General features: G+C 39.8%; 1 pseudogene across 1 annotated transcript; it reads left to right on the top strand.

The window, feature by feature from the left end:
* The first annotated feature begins 6804 nt into the window (after nucleotides 1-6804).
* LOC309622724 (afadin- and alpha-actinin-binding protein-like) lies at nucleotides 6805-16588 on the top strand (annotated as a pseudogene). Its single transcript has 2 exons — nucleotides 6805-7491; nucleotides 7796-16588. The product of its transcript is annotated as an afadin- and alpha-actinin-binding protein-like (transcript).
* The last annotated feature ends 711 nt before the right edge of the window (nucleotides 16589-17299 follow it).

Below are 17299 nucleotides of genomic sequence, written 5' to 3'. Positions count from 1 at the left end.
AATGGGCATAAAGTCTCAGTTATGCAAAATAAGTTCTAGAGATCTGCTGTACAACATTGTCCCCATGATTAACAATATTCTATTGTACAATTAAATATTTATTAAGAGGGTAAATCCCATGCTAAGTGTTCTTACCAAAAACAAAACAAACAAACAAACAAAACCTAAGAGTGAAGAAGCCAAAGCCACAGTTCCAAATGTAGGTAGAGGGACTTCCCTGGTGGTCCAGCGGCTAAGACTCCACACTCCCAATGTGGGAGGCCCGGGTTTGATCCCTGGTCAGGGAACTAGATCCCACATGCGCGGCGACGAAAATCCCACATGCCGCAGCTAAGACCCGATGCAGCCAAATAAATAAATAAATAAATATTTTTTTAAAAATGTGGGTAGAGCAATGGGGCAGGGGTTACATCTCTGTTATTGAGGGCTATGACACATGAGGGTTCCACTTTGTTAAACGTGGCTCCAACAGTCTCTCCATACTCAAAACCCCCTTAATACTTTCCTGGCATTTGTTTGTTAACGTTGATATGCAGTGATTTAACAAGGTGGCTCTTTTAACGTACAAGATGGAATATAAATCCAAATAAATGTCATCCCCTTCAAAATAGTTTCAGAGAAAAGATATATACTTGTTTCAGTGATGTTCCAAACTTCTGTGTCTAAAATTTTTCCCAAGACCAGATATTCAAAAATCAATTAAAATTTATTTAAATCCGAGATTAAAGAGAGTGATCAAGTTTAATGAATCTGTTTGGCATTGAAACAATAAGGTAATAATAGAAAATAACTGGTTTCCATATAATGGGATCCTATGAAGCTATTAAAAATAATGGAGCAGATATATATGCACAGCTATGAAATGACTTATAAGACATATTATCCAGTGGAAAAAAACAAGGACCATAACAGTACATATGGCATGCTTTTAACTGTTACTTTTTAAAAGGAGTATGTGTATAGATATATGCTCAATCTATACACAGGCTGTCTCTGGGAGGATATCTAAATAATTGATAGTTTGCAAGTAGTTGTTGTTCCAAAAATACTAATATGTTTATGTAGCATTTTTACATGTTTGATTCTTAGCTCTTATTAGATTTCAAGATCCCTCAGGGCAGGGATCATGCTCTGTTCCTCTTTATATTCCCACGTGCACAGGAAATCACACTGAGTAGATACTCAATAAAAGGCTGTGGATTAACATGCTCAGAGTTACATATGGTAAAGCTAAGTAAAGATGGGGCGTAGAGACAAAGATTCATCAAAATGAAGATGAAAGTAATGTGAGGGCTTATTTGAGGAGATATTCAAATACAATACAATGAACTTTTCATATTCTTCTTATCTCATATAAATAAGTGTGACTAAAACTTGGCAAAAGCCTGTGCATTCTACTGGCTATTGTGATAAGTGTAACAAAAAAGATAACTTTCCATTTCGTCCCCAGAAAGTGGATAATTCATCATGTTTATCCTGCAGCCCAGTTTTGCACACAGACACCTGCAGTTATATTTACCATCATAAAATTAATAGCCCGTGTGGTTCCCAGAACTTGGAAAGGGAACTTCCCATCACGTAGTGTGTAGTGTAACTACATAGTGTGTAGTTAGAAACAGCTGGTCCCATGGCCAGGGAATATGCTGACTTCTGCCAAAGCATTTTCCATGGGTCATTGCCATTCTTGGAGCACCAGACCAGCCCACCAGCTCTTCATGATATGATACAAACCCACAAGCAGGTAGTTGCCACTCCACTTCATTTCCTCCTTCAAAACATTTCCTGAAGACATAGCAATGAGCACGTGGTAAGTGAAATATAAAATTCCCAGATGGAGAACAAGTACATCTAAGACTATGTGACTTGGTACAACTTCAGAGGAGATGTAGTCCTTGCCTAAATGGATTGAAGTGTTGAAAAGTCCGCCAATCTGAAAAGTCACGATGCTTGATGTTACCACGAGAGAGAGGCAACATGGTAAACCACTTTCCCCATCAACATCAGAAATCAGCTGATTTCATTTGCAAATTATATCATTAAGGGGAGAACATTAAGGAAAGGGTTAGCTAACACTTCAAATTTTCTCAAGGACCTACTATAGCCATGAATGTTTATGGGGGTTATCTCCGTTTTCTTCACACAAATATCCCTATTTTACTGCTGAGGAAACTAAAGCTCAGAGAAGTTAGTTAACTTGCCCTAGATCAAACAGCCATTGAAATGTCAGAATCTACATTTAGGATCTGACTTAAAGCAACAATTAGTTCTCCCAGTTCCGACAGCCAGTGAAAAGCAGAGGTGAACAGCAGGGGCTCTGGGGCCAGATCACCTGGGCATGAATCCTGACCCCCATCACTTGCCAGCTGTGAGACTTAAACAACATGCTTAGCATTTTTCATCACTGTCTCTCTTACCTCCATTTGCAAAATGAGCACAAGAATAGTAACTACCCAAGAGGGTTATTTTGAGGATAAGAAGATTATTACAAATAAAGCACTTAGAAATGTACTTAGTAAGCAATACTATTATGTTGGCTGCTGACTCTGGAGAGAATCAGGACAAACATACTTTGATGAGAAGTAGAAAGGAGTATGATAAAGCTGTAAATCAGAGGAAGGTAGATCAAGGCAAGAGAAATAATGCAGAGGTCTCAGTTTCGACCTGCGATGGTATCTGAGGATGGGAGCAGGAAACAGCCCACCAAGAGAGAACATGGACGAATGCCAATGGACAGAACATTAACGAAGACAAACTTAGAAATCAGAGTTGTTCTGTTGATGGGAATACCCTGCAGTTTGTTTTTCACTGGCTTTGCTGTTGTTATTGTTCCCTATTCTTTAAACAGAAAAGATATCACTTTGTTGAACCATCTCAAAAGCAATTGTGTAAAAAGTAAAGTCTATACAATCTGAACTCCTATGAGAGGTTTAGTCTACCTTCCTCAGCTCAGGCAAAGGCTTCTGGGAACAAAGCACCAACTTTGATTCCTAAATGAGCATCAGTCCCTGTGGTTCAGTTGCTCAAAGCTTCCAGCAGCACAGAACCTAATAGTTCATGCTCCACAGCTGGGTTCTGAGCCTGGGGCTTCCAGTGACTTTTCAGAGAGCTTCATGATTGGTTTGCTTCCATGGGATTTGGATCAAGATGAAAAATGAGCCCAAGGTTATTTGGAAACAGTTCATATTTAAGAGACCTTCAAACACTTTCACAAATAAAAGCGGTCTATGAATATTGTATAATAACCCTCTAATAACTTCCCACTTGCTAATGTTTATCACGGGAGGAAAATTAGCAACGGGTACACCCATACTTCAAAAGTTAGGAAATGGGAGATAAAATCCAAGTAGTTTGGAAGAGTTGAAATCACTTTACTCAGAAGGGAATAGCAGTTCATAAGGGAAGGAAATTGCATTTGAATTTCCTAGCATGGTGATAATAAAAGTATTCTATCTAGATACTTATTTTTGACAGAGTATCCCCAGACTCCAGCATCTAACCCACCAATCCCTGTCCCCACCAACTCATAATGGGCCATCCATGGAGCCTGTATTGTTCTGGAGTCACAGGGATGGGGTTATGCAGATTGAAGATCATCTGTCTACCTTTAATGCATAAAGTAGAAACCAAACGCAATAATCTCATGGACACTTAAATCAATGTCTTTTCAATCACCATCCATCACCATCCTTTTGTGGCACTGGTGCTAACCCTCACCCTTCATTCTGGAGCAGAGCTGCCCTTTAGGACCTGTTCCACATTAGTGAGTCAAATCAGCCATTTTTTCATTGCAGACCCGCTGGCTTAAAAAGCAGCGTTTACAAAGAAGCTTGTGATGCGGTGAAGAGCCAGGACAGAAATGTAATAAACAATGTTTTGAATTACATTTTGGACATTTAAAAATGCTCTGGGCTCAATTTCATAAGGCATTTGCATTTGTAATGAGAAAAAAAAAAAAAACCATCTCTGAGCTTCCAGTCTCAGGTTAACAGCCTCTTCTATGCTGTAAATTTTTTGTAGGAGCAATTACAAATTGTACACAGATTCATTATTTCTCGAGTACTTTATCAGGACGTTTCCCCATACATCTAATTTATCCTGTCTGAAATGTAACTTGACATAAGGGATTTTCTTAATTGCTTTTGAAGCCCTTCCAAGATAATCAACTGCTTTTGGGAGGATGATAAAAGACAGTAGACAATATTGCCAGTCTGTCTGCAGATCACACGCTGAAGTTTATGGGTAAGAGATAGCAAAGAAAGGCAACATTTGCCTCTTAAACGATCTAGTATCTCTATTTTAATTTGGTTTCCATTTAAATGGCAGTGTCTAAGAATAGCAAGAAGAAAATCTCCCATTTTTATCTGCCCCATTGCAATGGCTGTCACTTTGGGGGGGGCGGTAGATGCAGTCATTATTTACAAATAGACAAAAGTACAGTCTTTGTTATTCTGAAGAATCCTAACCAAAGATTAAATAAAGATTAAAGCAAAAATAAAATAACCAAATTTGGGGAGGAGAAGAAATGCTGTCAAAAGCTGGTTGTGTTTCTGCAACCCACCATTTAACAATTTAAGCAAATGGTGGAACACTTTTTTAGAACCTTTTTACCTTGAGTTTTCAAGCTGCCAATTCTAAATAATTCCATTTTTTAGTTACAGAACTGTTATCTAATGTACATGGTAGGCAGGATTATGGTTGCCCACAGATGTCCATACCTTGACACCCAGAACCTTACACGGCAAAACAGACTTTGTAGATATGATTAAGACTGTTGACCTTGAGATGGGGAGATTATCCTGGATCATTGGGAGATACCCAATCTACTCAGGTGCGTCCTTATAATTGGAGACCCTTTCCCGACTGTGGTCAGAGAGCGATGAGACGGAAGCGTTGGAGAGATTCAACGTTGAGGACTTGCCCCACTGCTGCTGGCTTTGAAAATGGAAGGAGGGGGCCACAAGCCAAGGAATGTGGTGTCCTCTAGAAGTTGGGAACAGCCTTCAGTTTATAACTAGCAACAAAATGGGGACTTCATTCCCTCAGATGCAAGAAACTGAATTCTATCAACAACCCTAGTGAGCAGGAAATTATTCTTCTCTAAAGCCTCTGCAAAGGAATACAGCCTGGAGACACTTTGATTTTAGCCCATTGAGACCTGTGTCAGACTTCTGACCTACAGGACTGTGAGATAATACATTTGAGTTGTTTAAGCCACTATGTTGGTGGTTATTTGTTAAAGGTGCCCAGAAAACCAATATGCTGTCTAAAGTATAATATCCTATTTTGGTACCCAGATCATCTTCGTAATGCCCAAATACAAGAGATTTAAAGGACTTGTATTATCATTTAGCATTTAGTTAGTACCACCCTGTGCAATGGAAATTCAAATACTGCTTGCTAAAATCAAATTAATTATATCTCACAAACGGAAAATAGAAAGACTCTAGTGTCCTTTTAGGGAGCTGACATTATTAACTTAAGAACACTAACTGGGACATTGGGTAAAGGAAGAAAATTATTAGCTTTGTTTTAGATCAACAATGTTAATATGCCATGCTGACCCTTAATCATCTCCCAAGAATTGCTCTTGGCAGGAATTGGAAAACTGATTGTTTTCAATTTTAAAGCTTAGCCTTGGCAGTCTGTAGTAAGAAGTCCACAGGAGTTCAAGGAATATTTAGATCTTTTCAACTAAAAGATACTCCAAAATGATAGGAATCATAACTAATAACAGAATCACTTTTTCCAGGTAATGCAGGCAATATTAATAGCCAAAATTAAAATGGTTAGTTTGGTGCTTCACTTGTATTAAACGATGGATGACCTTATCCTAGGTATCATGTTCCAGTTGTAGTTAATTAACTTTCCCAAAGACACAACAGCAAAGCATAGCAATTCAAGTGAGGCAGGAGATCACAGAAACTGCTATGGAAGGCATCAAACTAAAGAGAACTGGGAGCGTTCAGCTCATAAAGCAGGTCAGGAGGAGATCCATGATCTAAGTCTATAAATCAATAAAAGTATGGTGTCCCATTTTAAGATGGTGGATGGAATACATGTATCAAATTTTGTTTCCACCCAAAACCCCAGTGAAAAATACTTTTTTTAAAAAAAGACATAAAATAACAAGGACGGGAAGAACAGGAAATGAGACAACAGTAACAAAATTTTGGAAGCTGGAAAGCAAAGGGAACTATGGTAAAGGATTTAACCAACCCCCAAAAGCTGAGTTGTAGCCAGTGGTTGGGAGAGCTGAGAACCAAAGTAATTTACTCTGAAAATCCTTAAAAGACTCAGGACCAGATACCTCCAAATCTTGGGTGAAAGGGAAGGAAGAGAGTAAAGAGAGATGAGTGAAATTAGATTCCCAGATCCTCTCCCCAACACCTCCAGATTTCTGAACATCTATCCTCTGGATAGTCTTTTAACACAGATGATGTCTGGAGTGGAGTACGGGAGGTGAGATGGGCAGGTTGAGGATGGAGGTACTACACTGAAGACAGGAGGAATAAGTGAACGTATGAAAGCTGGATGCTACCTTCAGGACTTCGAACTGTGTGGGAGCGCTAACATAATCTAGCAAGGAGTTCACTACCTTGGGTCAAGGTCTCTACTGGATGAACTGCACACCTTAAGAAAGCCTATTATGTAGGCTGCCTGTGTGGGCCCTCGGGGCTGCGTGAGCAGGTCTAGGACGCCAAGCGGTGCGTCTCCGCCGCACCCAGGGGTCGTGATGCCTACGTAGTAGAGTGACAGCAGCTGGGCTAAATGTTTCACCGCTGAACTGCTTCCTCAGGTATCCTGGCTCTGGCGATTGCTATGGGAGATTGGATGACTGTTACAGATTGAGGTCTGTCTTCAGAAAGCAAAAATATCTCTCAATATACCTCAGAAACAAAGATGTCTCCATCAAGTTTATACTCACAGCAAGTGCTATGTTCTTCAATACCTTTATCAAAGAATGTGCATGGTTTTTTTAGTGCCTTCTGCACAGAAGAGAATATTGAACAAAGTATTTCATATCTTGATCAGGAATTGACTACTTTTGGTTTTCCTTCATTATATGAAGAATCCAAAGGTAAAGAGACAAAGAGAAAATTAAATATACTTGCTGTTTTAAATTGTATGAATGAGCTACGTGTACTCAGCGGAAGAACCTTCTAGCTCAGGAAAATGTGGAAACACAGAATCTGAAACTGGGAAGCGATATGGACCATCTGCAGAACTGCTATGCAAAACTTAAGGAACAACTGGAAACCTCCAGGACAGAAATGATTGGTCTTCAGGAGAGAGACAGACAGTTACAATGCAAGGACAGGAATTTGCATCAGCTACTGAAAAATGAGAAAGATGAGGTGCAGAAATTACAAAATATCATTGCAAGTCAAGCTACTCAATATAACCATGATATGAAGAGAAAAGAGCGTGAATATAATAAACTAAAGGAACATCTACATCAACTTGTTATGAACATGAAGGATAAAAAGATAGCTATGGGGGCTTCCCTGGTGGCGCAGTGGTTGGGAATCTGCCTGCCAGTGCAGGGGACACGGGTTCGGGCCCTGGTCTGGGAAGATCCCACATGCCGCGGAGCAACTAGGCCCGTGAGCCACAATTGCTGAGCCTGCGCGTCTGGAGCCTGTGCTCCACAACAAGAGAGGCCGCGACAGTGAGAGGCCCGCGCACCGCGATGAAGAGTGGCCCCCCGCTTGGCACAACTGGAAGAGAGCCCTCGTACAGAAACGAAGACCCAACACAGCCATAAATAAATTAATTAATTAATTTTAAAAAATAGCTATGGAAGTTTTAAATTACGTGGGGAGAGCTGATGGAAAAAGAGGCTCCTGGAGGACGCGTAAAACTGAAGCCAGGAATGAAGATGAAATGTAAAAAATTCTCTTGAATATTGTCAGAAACAAATCCTAATGGAAAATGCTGAACTTAAGAAGGTTTTTCAGCCAATGAAAAAGGAAATAATTTCTCTTCTTTCGCCCCAAAAGCAGAAACCTAGAGAAAGAGCAGAAGATGATAGTACAGGAATTGTTATCCCTGATAGTGAAGAAGATGCTGGGGAACTGAATAGAGGCAGTACGTTTCACCTTTCCTGTGAAACCGTGAGAGAGCAGCTTACCAACAGCATCAGAAAACAGTGGAGAATTTTGAAAAGTCACGTAGAAAAACCTGATGACCAAGTTTCAAAGGTACACTTAGAAGGTTTTAATGATGAAGATGTAATCTCACAACAAGACCATGAACAAGAAACTAAAAAACTCGAGTTAGAAATTCAACAGTGTAAAGAAATTATTAAAACTCGGCAGCAACTTTTATAGCAGCAGCTTGCTACTGCATGTGATGATGACACCACTTCACTGCTACAAGACTGTTACTTGTTGGAAGAAAAGGAACGCCTCAAAGAAGAATGGTCCCTATTTAAAGAGCAAAAGAAGAATTTCGAGAAAGAAAGACTAAGCTTTACAGAAGCAGCTATTCACCTTGGATTGGAGAGAAAGGCATTTGAAGAAGAAAAGAGCCAGTTGGTTAAACCAACAGGTTTTAAATATGACTACCTATGACCACCAGAACTCAGAAAATGTGAAACTTTTCGGTGCCTTCTCACGAAGTTCTGATCGGGACAACCCTACAGCACACTCGAGGCCACGGCAAAAGAAACCTCACGGTGTGCCTAGTGGGTCTCCAGTTTGCAAGTCTAAACTTATTAAATCTCTTCCTGCTTCTCCCTCTACTTCCGACTTTTGCCCGACACGTTCCTGTGTATCTGAACATAGTTCAGTCAATGTACTAAATACAACCCCTGAAGAATCTAAGCCAAATCAGGTTGGAAGAGAATGTACAAATCAGAAGTGGAGTGTGGCATCAAGGTCTGGATCACAGAAAGGTTGCTATAGTGGATGCTCCTCGACTTATACAAATTCTCACGTAGAGAAGGATGACTTACCTTAGACACGTGAACTGGGATTTTTTTTTTTTTCATTAACATGTTCATCAAATTTCACATCTGAGTTGAAACAGGGTGTGTTATAAAGTCAATCATCTCTAATAATTTAAGATGGTCTGTGTTGCTTGGACTTCCCTGTTCCTCCCCCAAAGAGCTAAAATGTTAAATCTATTTAAAAGGATATAAAAGCTTCGGATATGTATTTTTAGTAACAGAAGCACCTGGTTCTGTGAATAAAGGAATGTACAGACGTTTCGATGGAAACAAAGCACCAGAATGAGTTTCCTCTTATAGGTATTAAAAATAGCACTTTTAGGAAACTGATTATTGTAAATATTTAATTTTGTCTCATATATAGTTGGCATTGGAAGTTTAGCCTTTCCTTGACTGTATACTGCAGATTTTTAACAAAGCAAGTTATATATTTATGATGTTTAGTGTGATTTGAAATACCCTCGTTCATGTTTTAAATAAAGTGAAATTTATGTAAAAAAAAAAAAAAAGCCTATTATGTAAAAGATAAACTTGGCTCTCTAACAGTGGCCCTCTACATTACTAATTATGGAATCTCTAAACCGTATTAACCTCAGTAGAAAAAGGATGGTATGAGAGAGTCCTTGGAGGCTACGAGTACCGCCTGCCCCAGGCGGGTCACCCTTCTGGCCCTTCTATCTCCAGCATCTCAAGGGAGCTTAAAGGCAGTGATGTGCTGATGTACTTAGTGCCCTGCTCCCTCTGGCAACACTTCTTTTGTGATAAAACTTTCTCTCTGATTCACTCTCCCTCAAACGGCTTAATAGTACAGATCTCAGGCTTCTTCTCCAACCAGCCACCAGACCACTGGCAGTCAAACCTTTGCCCTCCAAGCAGGGGACTGGAAGACCCTTTTCTGAGGAATCTGACCTGCCCAAAAGGAAAAACCTGAAAATAATGACATTGGGAGCTCCCCCAACTAACGGGAAGCACTCACATTGTCCTAGAATAGTTGTTCTCCTTTGGGATGACTTTGCTCCCAGGGAATATCTGACGATGTCTGGAAATATTTTTGATTGTCAAGACGGGAGGGGTGTGGCTGGTGTCTAGTAAGGAGAGGCCAAGGGTGCTGTTAATCATCCTACAATACACAGGACAATCTTCCTACACACAGATACTCAGCAGTTCCAATTAGCCTTTCAGTGTCTCGCTCTCAGTCATGATCAGACAGCCAAGGGTTACCAGACAGCTTAGCAAAGCCTGTAACAGAGAAGAAAACAGACTAAGCACAATCAAACAAATAAAAGCAGTTTGGAGGAAACATACCTTGCAGCCAAAAAAAAAAAAAAAAACTAAAACTATCATTAATAAAAAAAGAGATAACACAGTCCATACATCCATGAAACATAACAATGATGCTCTTTTTTAAAAAGGAAACATTGAGAGAACACAGGTTCTTGGAAACTAAGATGATAACAAAAAGAATAATTTAATAGAAGTGGGGAAAATTTTTTTAAAGTTAACGTTATCTCCCAGAATGAGAATACTAAAAAGACAAAGAATTAAAAAATAGAGATGAAAATCAGAGGATCAGTTATTGGTTTCCTATTGCTGCTGTAACGTATTACCACAAACTTGGGGGCTTAAACAACACAAATTTATTATCTTTCAGTTCTGGAGGTCAGTAGTCTGAAATGAGTTTCACTAGGCCAAAACCAAGGTGTTGGCAGGGTCATGCTTCTTCCTGAGGTGCTAGAGGCAAATCTGTTTCCATACTGCTTTTTTTGGCTTCTGGAGGCTGCCTCCATTCCTTGGCCTGTGACCTCCTCCTTGCATCACTCCCATCTCTTGCTTCCATTATCACATCTACTACTTAATTTCCTGCTTCCTTCTTAAAAGGACCCTGTGATTACATTGAACCCAGGAGGACAATTCAGGACAATCTCCTTATCTCATTATTCTTAATCACATTTGCAAAGTTCCTTTTGCCACATAAAGTAACATTCACAGATTCTGGGGATTAGGACATAGGCAAGTTGGGCAGGGGGCATTTTTTGGCCTACCACAATCAGATTACGAGGCGTGATATCCATAAAGTACAATGAAAAAGAAGATGGAGAGGAGGAGATAGTAATGAAATACTGAAGGCTTTAAGTTTAAAGACTGAATGGGCTAAGGGCTAAGCAAAATGAATGAAAATAGACCTACAACAAGGGGCACCACTGTAAAATTTCAGAATAGCAAAGATAAAAAGAAGATTCAATAAGCTTCTAGCGAGGGGGAAAAGAAACATACGAAGGACAAAAAAATCACTGCCTCTGGACTTTCAAATACCAACATTGGAAGCACAAACAATGGAACAATGTCTCCAAAATTCTGGGGGGAATTGTTTCCCCTGTTATCATTTTATACCCAGGCGGTCAAGTTTCAACATTTTCATCCCTTATCGACCCTTTCTCAGGAAGCCACTGAAGGATGTGCAACCACAACTAGAAAGCACAATAAAGTGACAGAAATGAAATGCAGGAAACAGGAGACTCAACATAGGAGAGACAAAGTAAATTCCAGGACAATAGAGAAGGGAGATCAGAAAATACAGGGCAGCAAGTCCAGACTGGAGCAACATGACTAAAGAGAGTAAGCTGAGAGCTATCTCCAAGAGGGTGTTTGCAATCCTATCATCTTTGTTTTAAACCTGAGAATGTCAGATGAGTCTGGCCCAGTTTGTTCTGTTTCTGCTCTGCCCTTCATGCTGTGAAGCCTGGAATTGGTGGGGATCTTCATCTTAACCCCAAAGAATAAGAGCTACCTACCTGTGACAGCTAGATGGTAGGCCACAACAAGCTTAGAAGCAGAAAACACAGAGCAAGCCAGTCCCTGTTACCACATTCTTACTGGCCTTCCAGACCTACACAACAGTAGTTGGTCCAATTTTCCCAAGACTCGTTCACGCCCTTGCACACTGTAAACTTGCAGGAAAGCTGAAACCAGAGACATTCAGTAAATCATCTCCTGGGAGCTGTCGCTTTGCAGTAGCAATATTATCCTTTTCTTCCCTGGCTGTGGGCTTACTATCCGTTTTTCAGAAGTAAATAATATATAGTTGGAGATGCGTACATAAATTGTAAATAAAGACAATCAAGACAGTGACTAATACAAGAGTCACGATACTACCGCACACCCATTAGGATCACTACTATCAGAAAAACAGAAAATACCAAGTGTTGGCAAGGATGTGGAGAAACTGGGACCCTTGCCCTGTTGGTGGGAATGTAAAGTGGTGCAGCCACTATGGAAAACAATATGGTGACTCCTCAAAAAATTGAAAAATTGAACTAGTGTATGATTCAGCAATTCCACTTCTGAGTATGCACCTCAAAGAATTGAAAGCAGGGTCTCCAAGCGCTATTTGACACCCATATTCACTGCAGCATTTCTCACAATAGCCAGGAAATGGAAGCAACCCAAGTATCCATGAACGGATGAACAGATAAACAAAATCTGTACATACAAACATGGAATATTATTCAGCCTTAAAAATGAAAGAAACTCTGACACGTGTTTCAGCATGGATGAATCTTGAGAATATCACACTAAGTAAAATAAGCCAGTCACAAAAAGACAAATCCTGTACGGTTACATTTATATTAGGTACCTAGAAGAGTCCAATTCAGAGACAAAGTAGAATGGTGGCTGCCCAGGCCTGGGGGGAGGAGGGAATGAGTTGTTGTTTAATGTGTATCGTTTGTTGTGCAAGATGAAAAGTTTTGGAAATTTCTTGATGAATGTACTTAATACAATACTATTGAACTGTACACTTTAGAATGGTTAAGATGGTAACTTTTATGTGTATTTTATCACAATATAAAAAAATTTTTTTAAAGTGAAGATAATGGTTACCTCTGGAGGGAGAATTGGCACTGTGTGTAATTTTGTAATTTTGTGTGTCAATCTGGCTAGGCCACAGGGTACCCAGATATTTGGGCAAACATTATTCCAGGTATTTCTGTGAGGCCGTTTGGATGAGATTAACATTTAAATCAGTGGACACTGAGTAAAGCCCTCCATAATGTGGGTGGGCCTTATTTAACCAGTTGAAGGCCTGAATAGAACAAAAAGACCAGCCTCCCCTGAGCAAGAGAGGATGCTCCAGCAGACTGCCTTCACACTTCACGTGCAATATCAGCTCTGCCTGGTTCTACCACAGACGGCCTACGGACTCAAACTGCAACACCGCTTCTCCTGGGTCTCCGACCTGCAGGCCCACCATGCAGATTTTTAATTTGCCAGCCTTCACCATCACATAAGCCAATTCCTTATAAATCTCTCTCTCCGCATATACATACATCATATTGGTTCTGTGTCCCTGGAGAGCCCTAATTAATACAGGCACAATAGGGGAAAGGCATACAGAGAGCTTTTAAGATACCTGCAATGTTCAATTTCTCAACCTGGGTGGTAGTACATAAGTGTTTATCACTATTCTTTAAACTGCACATACATTTTATGCACCCTCTGCACGTAAGATTTTTTTCACCATTAAAAATACTTTTTTTAAAAAAATCTAAGATTGGGATGAAACCCAATCTATTCACCAAAGTTCACGTCTAGATTTCTTAACCCTTCAAGATTTTAAATAAATAACCTGGGCCTGATAAACCTCTCTGTAGCTGAAGATGATTAAATTGGCTTGGCAGAGTTAAGTGGATCATGAATGATGGATCTGAAATGAGTCATTAAAAACTTAAGAACGTTTAGAGGTTGACATTATGAAAGATGACTACCCCTCAGGCCGCTGAGAGACATGTTATCAAACCAGATAGAAACTGGTGCCATCTCACATGGTCTTAGCTCATATAGCACATATTTTTTTCCATCATCCATCCTCGTCCTTTAGTTTCAGTGTGAATTCTAACTACAGAAGAACCCTCAACACTCTTTCAACTATCCAATGACTTATTATGTACCAAGCACATAAAGTCTGGGGTGAGACAGTGTAAGGAGAAAAAGAAATTATTCCCCACCCTTCAACATACCCAAGTGTTTGTCCTCTCCTGAATAAGTTTAGCATCTCATATTAAGATGTTTTGAAGCCTCTAAGTCAAGTTTACATTTTAAAGGTAATTTTTTTTTTTTTTTAGGTAAGAAGTGGATTTATTTAGAGAAACACATTCCACAGACAGAGTGTAGGCCATCTCAGAAGGCGAGAACGGCCTCAAAGGTAACATTTCTTGAGTTCTATAACAAAGTACGGAGAAATTGGAATTGCCCAGTAACATGTACTATGTTTTTTCAAAAATTAGAGTGGAGATGGGGACCAGGGAAAGCAAACAATCATGAGTGTGAGCTGAGCAATTTCACGGCCATCTTTTGATATAAATCATCTGCAAATAAATATATGAATTTTAATTTATCCAATTTCCAGATATACAAATACATGCATATAAATTCATGTATCTTCTCATGTGTGTGGCAAAATATGGAAAAGAAATTTCAGAAGTTGTTAGGCTAAACAGGTTATAAAAATAATTTACATTATTTTCAATTTTTCAAAATTTTATTTCTAAATATAAAAGTATGCTCATTGTAGCAAAGTACTACTAATGATACGGTTTTCAAAGAGATAGGATTTAATTTGGACTCCAACAGTAATTTATTCCAAAGGTTTTGCAATACTGGCAAGTTGGATGTTTCCTTCCTTCCTTCTGAAAGTAGCTAAAATGATTATTTCGTATTAAAACCCATGCGAAATAAGCAAATACTTTGAGGTAGGACAGTGTTAGTTTAAGCAAGTAACATAAAAATAGTCTGATTAGGATGCACTCTTTTCCTCACACATTCAGGTCCATATCTCAAGCAGTATTCCTATTTTGGTAATGAATTTTTTCTGAGTTCATTCCTACTTCACAGACTGATACACATTCAGGACCTGTAGCATATACTTGTCAGCTTAGAGGTATAATCTGTGGACATACAATAGAAGAGAAAATCCCCCAAACTTGAAAGTTTTAGACAATGAGCTCACGAAAAGCATGCTCTAAAGATTCCACACAAATAACTGACTCACTTCTCTGTACAGCAAAGACTGGCACAACACTGCAAATCAACTATACTTCAATTAAAAAAAAAAAGGCACAAGACTAAAGATTCCATACAATCAAAAGCACATCAGTAAGGGGGCTTCCTTGGTGGCGCAGTGGTTAAGAATCCGCCTGCCAATGCAGGAGACACGGGTTCAAGCCCTGGCCCGGGAAGATCCCACATGCCGTGGAGCAGCTAAGCCCATGCGCCACAATTACTGAGCCTGCGCTTTAGAGCCCGCGAGCCACAACTACTGAAGCCCGCGTGCCTAGAGCCTGTGCTCCGCGACAAGAGAAGTCACTGCAATGGGAAGCCCACGCACCACAACGAAAAGTAGCTCCCGCTCGCCGCAACTAGAGAAAGCCTGGGAGCAGCAACAAAGACCCAGCGCAGCCAAAAATAAATAAATAAAATAAATTTAAAAAAGCACATCAGTAAGAAACTGATTCATTCACTTGATACAAGGGAATAAATGCAGCCATTAAAGAATACCTAGCTGCTTCTCTTTGGTGCTCTCCTGGTACATGGTGGACTGCAGGGCTGCTGATGCAATGCCTCCTGGGCTGGGAGAAGGTCCTCGACCAGGGGCAGTGGCCCACTCGGTCACTGGCATCAGGGCCATGGCCCAGGGGTCAGGAATGCTCAACTGGCTCACAGAAGCCTGTGTGGTAAGGGGGTGGGGAGCAGGAGGGACTTGGTGTGATCGGAAGAATGGCTCTTACAGGTGACTTGAATGTTGAAAATAATGGGAGCTAGGTTTCTAACTGTCAGAGAAAGGAACTACAAATACGAGAAGAGGGAAGCTAAAATAAACCCTGTGGAGCAACATTAGAATTGGAGGCATCGATGTGAATCCATGATGTCCAAAAGTCAAGTCATGAAAGAGAAAAAAAGACTAAGGAACTATTCTAGACTGAAGCTGAAGCAAGATGGTAACAAATGCCATGAGTAACCCTGGACTGGACAGACTTACAAAGGACATCACTAGGACAACTGATGAAATGTGAATAGGGTCTATGAATTAGAGGATAATATTGTGTCAATGTTAGCTTCTTGACTTTGATGGTTACATTATGGGATATGTAGACATGTATTCTTACTGTTAAAAAACATACCTTAAGTTTATACACTAAGTAGGTGATTGGGCATCATGACTCCAACTTACTCTTAAATGGTTCAGGGAGGGACTTCCCTGGTGGCGCAGTGGATAAGACTCTGGTGTTCCCAGTGCAGGAGGCCCGGGTTTGATCCCTGGTCAGGGAACTAGATCCCACATGCACACTTCAACTAAGAGTTCACATGCCGCAACTAAGGACCCAGCGAGCTGCAACTAGGGAGCCCACGTGCTGCAACTAAGACTCAGCACAACCGAATAAATAAAGATTTTTTTAAATAAAATAAAATAAAATAAATGGTTCAGGGGAAAATACATGTATCCTGTGCGTATATGTAAAAAAGAGAAAGAGAAAATGATAGGAAAAATACGGCTAAATGTTGACAACTGGGGAATCTGGAAAAAGGGATTACAGGCATTCTGTATGGTATTATGGCAACTTTTCTGAGACTGAAATTTCAAAATGAATAGGAAAAAAAAGACAGTCTTTGTAACTATATAAATTCTAAGGCATAGTAAATGAAAAAAAAAACACTAAGTGCAGAAAAATGTGTATTATATTACGCTATGTAAATAAAGTATGGTGAGAGTATGAACACGAATATGTATGTCGTGAGACTATATCCTTATATAGGTAGAATGCCTCTGAAAACATGCCAGAATCTTATCTACACTGGTTTCTTCCACAGATGAAAGATAAGTGGCTAGAGAAGAATGAGAAAGAAGTTTTTTTTACTCTGAAAATTTGAATTCTGTACTATGTGAAATGAAGTAACTTAAAAAGACAAGCCAGAATGCTTCAGTGGTTGCCAAATACAGGTGCCAGGCTGGCTACCTTAGAAGAACCTGGGGAACATTTAAAACTACATTAGCAGGCATCAATTCCAGAAATTCTATTTCAGTGGGTCCAGGATAGGGCTCAGGTAGCGGTAAAATTTCCCTAGTTAATAATAAAACATAGCATGGTTTGGGAACTGCTGCTTTAATCAAATCACCCAGACTTGATGCTCTCTAAACCCCAAATTCTGAGTAAATTAGGAAATTAGAAACAAATACTTTTTGTCTAATGAGAAAATAAGATCATAACATCTAGGGAAAGAATACTCCACAAGTGAAATTGGAAAATCCGAAACCAGGATTTGCACTGAACTCGAACTCCAAATAGAAGCCAAGTC

This window comes from Balaenoptera borealis (genome assembly GCF_965194805.1).
Source record: "Balaenoptera borealis genome assembly, chromosome: 2".
Lineage (NCBI taxonomy): Eukaryota > Metazoa > Chordata > Mammalia > Artiodactyla > Balaenopteridae > Balaenoptera > Balaenoptera borealis.
Note: the sequence above shows the minus strand (reverse complement) of the source record. Positions and strands in the feature narration are given on the sequence as shown.